Source organism: Rhea americana, unplaced genomic scaffold, assembly GCF_003343005.1.
Source record: "Rhea americana isolate MKP2758 unplaced genomic scaffold, rheAme1 scaffold_38, whole genome shotgun sequence".
In the NCBI taxonomy this organism is placed as follows: Eukaryota; Metazoa; Chordata; class Aves; order Rheiformes; family Rheidae; genus Rhea; species Rhea americana.
This window is the reverse complement of record NW_028186512.1, coordinates 6634113-6638089: the sequence shown is the minus strand read 5'-3', so window position 1 is coordinate 6638089 and position 3977 is coordinate 6634113. Positions and strand designations below refer to the sequence as shown.

Sequence of the window (3977 nt, the reverse complement as noted above, 5' to 3'; positions counted from 1 at the left end):
TCATGAATATTCTTTCAACACTGAAAGGAAATGGTACATGGTCCTGTTTATTTGCACTGGACCATAAACCAAGAGTAAGCCTGAAAGAGAACCCTGTGACCAATTCTGATAGGAAAATATGTTAGGTCTAAAAATAATTTTGAAGAAAGCAGTATTTTGAAAGTGTCTTCTATTGCCTAAGTGTTTCTGGAAATACAATAAAAACTCCTTTTGTTTGGTATCTTGTTTTTCTCCTACAGCAGAAATATTAAAGATTTTAGATTTTTGCTAGGAAAATTGAAAGGATTCAACTGAAATGTTGTTTAAAATTTTACATGATTTTTGTTCTGATTTTAAGCTTTTTAGAAATTAAAAGTTTCCATAAAAAGTTTTCTTTTAAATTGATTGAAACAGTCTTAGTTAATGTTTGTAAGCCCTTTGTTTTACATTAAAATCCTAACTCCCTGCTGAATAAATTAAAAATAGTGATGTATATTTTACTAGTCTTGAGATTTCTTTTCGGCATTGATGCATACCTGTGTTTTTGCTCTTACCTCTGCTTTTTTCCCAGCTCTGTGCTCCTGCATCAGCAATTAAATTCTTACGTTACGGATTTGTGATGCTGATGTTTAGGTGTTTAYGTTTATACTTTTAGATCCCTTCCCACTTGCTACGTGCCCACAATGTCTTGCTAAACAATAGCAGATCGTTAAATTTTAAGTAGTGATTAAGTCCATTTTGCTCTGCTGGGGTGAACAGAGCACATGAGCTGAAGCTGCCGCTGGTGCTGAAGGCATTAAACTGTAGCTGGCAGAACCGGGCTGCTCAGCGCCCTTAGGCCACAGGCAGCTTCAAGCAGACTTTTCGGTGAGCTCAGGTACATGAACGGTCGGATCTATACGGGTATTTACGCACCGAAAGGTCGCCTGGCCGATGATGATAGGCATCAGCTTCCTCATAGACAAGGGACCAAGCTTCCACAGCAGTGGCATTATCTGTTTAACAACTCTTCTTCCATGAATTTTGCATTTTTTTTTTTTTTTTTTTTAATTGGAAAGCTCAGCTCACCTGTTTTTCTCAGTTAAAAGTTCTGGGGATTTTTGACAGGGGGAGAAAAGGTGGATGTTTTTCTTTCCTTTCCATGTTTCCTATTGTTTTAATTTTCCTCATTGTCTCCTTTTTTCTTAATAAAGCTGAATAATTAACGGAATTTCTACCTGCTAACTTTGTAGTACAAACTGGTGAATTGTTACAGATCTTTCAGTGCTACCTTTAGGGAAATAGGGAACTACCTTCAAAAGTCTCCTATTATAGGTAAGTAATTTGATTTCTCTTCCCCATAAAACATTCTTTTTTAGAATATAAAATTAAAGAGATTTCTTGATGTTTACCTGCCCCTTAGAAAGAAAACAAAACTGAAAGACATTTCTTTTATGTTTGCTGTACTAAAATTTTGCATGTCTTTTCAAAGCTAGGAGCATACAACTTTACCTTTTGTTTAAGATAAAAATAATAAAAATAGAAGACGAAGAAAATACAAAGCTTTCCTGTGAAGCACTCTGAGACTGAATTTCCTCCTTGGCACTGAGGCTGAGATATGCTGAAGAAATGTCAGGTAGATATCTGTCTCRCATTCTGAATATAAAGTTATTGACAATAGGAACCGTCTCATGCTATAATATATAGGCTTTGTTTGAACTATATTTTCTATAAAATTCTGAAAGGTTTGAACTTATTTTACTCCTGAAACTTTAAGAGAATCATCTGAAAATATTTGAATCGCATTGCAACTTACCATTAAAAGTAAGTTGTGGTGAAGTCAGTCTCACTGAAGTTATTGAAAAACTCCATGGACTTAAAACTATACAGTTTGACATTGCATTATTTGCTTTTACTTTATAGTCACTACTGTTCTTGTTTTGCRCTAGTTTAGGTATTATAGGAAATAGGTTTAAAACAGTAAATTCAAAGTAAAATATTTCTTGTTTTCCTTCTTCTACTTTCTAAGTTTCAGCAAAATAACCACAATTATACTATAGATAGATACACATTTCTCACAGATTTGCTCATTACACCTTCTAACTCATTCTGTTGCATTTCTACACAACATTATTAAATCCACTGATTTTATTAAACAGATACCYAAGGATACCAGCTGTAAAGATTATACTCAATCCACTGTAACAAACCTTATCCCTTACTGACTTCTTAAAGTGTTTTTAGAGCATCTTACTGTTTTATCTTGTAGTGAACTCTATTTGAGGTATGTTAATTAGTTCAGGAGACTGAACAGTTAGGGGTGTGTGTGTGTACACTCATTTGCYGGTTAGCCAATCTAATGTGCATATACAATATATACAGTCCCCTTTCTACTAATTTTTCCATGGTAATTGCTTTACCAAAACTCATTTGCTTTTTATTGTAGTGAAGTATTGGCACGCTTTTTGACTTTTTAGCTTCCCTTTTTAAAAGAGTTTTTTTGAAACTAMTTTTCCATATAATATTGCAGGTTTTGTAAATAGATTCATTTTCATAGTTGGAAATAAGTTAGAATTAATATCTGAATTCAGAGCACCAAAACAAGGTTTTGTCCACATACTTGACAACTGAAAGACTAGCAAGAATTTATAAAATATATCAGTTGTAGTAGCTTCTTGCTACTTACAATTATTTTACTTCTTGCTAGTTAGTGTGGTTGTCTCCTACAACTGTAAAAATATTATGATAACTAGACAATATAAAAGTTGTACTAAGTGTGTGTTCTTTCATTTATTTTTTCTGCTTATTTGATGGGTGTAGCACATTTTAAAGAACACTCAGAACATTTTGTATATACAATCATGCTGATTTAAATAACATGCAGTGTTATTTTAGGCAAGTTACAGCTTGTAGGATCAGTTCATTGCTGTGAAGAAAACTAGGAGGGATGGAAGATTGGAGGGCAATACTGGTGAAAATAAGTCGGGTTGAGATGTGTTTTTTTCAGGATATTTTAATTACTGACTGTGTGCTAGTACACAGAGTATCAGCAGGGTGACAAAGAAAAATGTTTATTCATAGTTGCTTATTTCTGTTGTACTGCTTGTTCTATTGAAAGGATTTTTTAATTAGTTTTGTAAGCTTTGTATACTCTGTAGTGATATTTATCTATCCGATACTCATTCTTAAATAAAAGAAGTTTTGATTCAGGGTTGGTTTGAAAGCATTCACCAGCAGGAGGGAAAGGAGAGGTTTTACCTTACCTTATTGAACGAATAATTGATGCTTAATCAAGAAATGAAAAAGAGCTGGAAAGCAACCGAGCCTTCTAGCTTTATGCTGTCTTCTATTTATATTACCTGTCAATTTTGTCCAACTTAAGGTTCATAGTATTGTTCAAGAATTTCACAAATGAATTATAAAGTTGCTTATCCATTTAGAAATAAAAAATRTCTGTCTAGATTTTAATTGGAATATAGTCGTTGTTTATTTTCTTTTTTAGATTAAGGGAAAAAATGGGATATTTGGTTCACTATTATATAACTGTGAATTTTGACTGACCTTTTATCAACAATCACAGTGGAGTTTCCCAGAACACCTTCTAGGAAATTACTAATTTCTCAATTTTAGAGTTCCACRGATCCCAAGCACAGCTGGAATTTAAGGAGACCAAAATCCTGAAATTCTTTAAATGACAGTAYGCTTTATCAAGAATTAAAGTGGCCTTTTCATTAGGAATCTAAAACACAAGCTATTTTATTCCTCTTTTGAGACTTGGAAAGAAACAGTGTATTACTTTGGGCTACTTTTCATTAAGAAGACTGTGAGCATGTATAATAATAAAAGTGAATATTTGGTTCAAGAAAAAACCTATCTCTGAGAACACAGAGACCTGCTAGTATTTAAAGCTTCTGTTTGGAGCCAGGTGGAATGGCAAGTTAGTGTTTGCCTGCTTGCTTTTCTTCTTTTTAGTTATTTGTTCTTAAGTCAAATATCAAATACACTAGTTACACTGTTTT

The 3977-nt window shown here is 33.2% G+C and overlaps 1 long non-coding RNA gene across 1 annotated transcript in view; it reads left to right on the top strand.

Annotated features, from left to right (window-relative positions):
- The first annotated feature begins 1532 nt into the window (after positions 1–1532).
- Positions 1533–3977, top strand: part of LOC146591286 (uncharacterized) — a 244706-nt gene continuing 242261 nt past the window's right edge. Inside the window, exon 1 of the long non-coding RNA XR_014896854.1 lies at positions 1533–1594. This is a non-coding gene — a long non-coding RNA (uncharacterized LOC146591286). The remainder of the gene's footprint in view (positions 1595–3977) is intronic.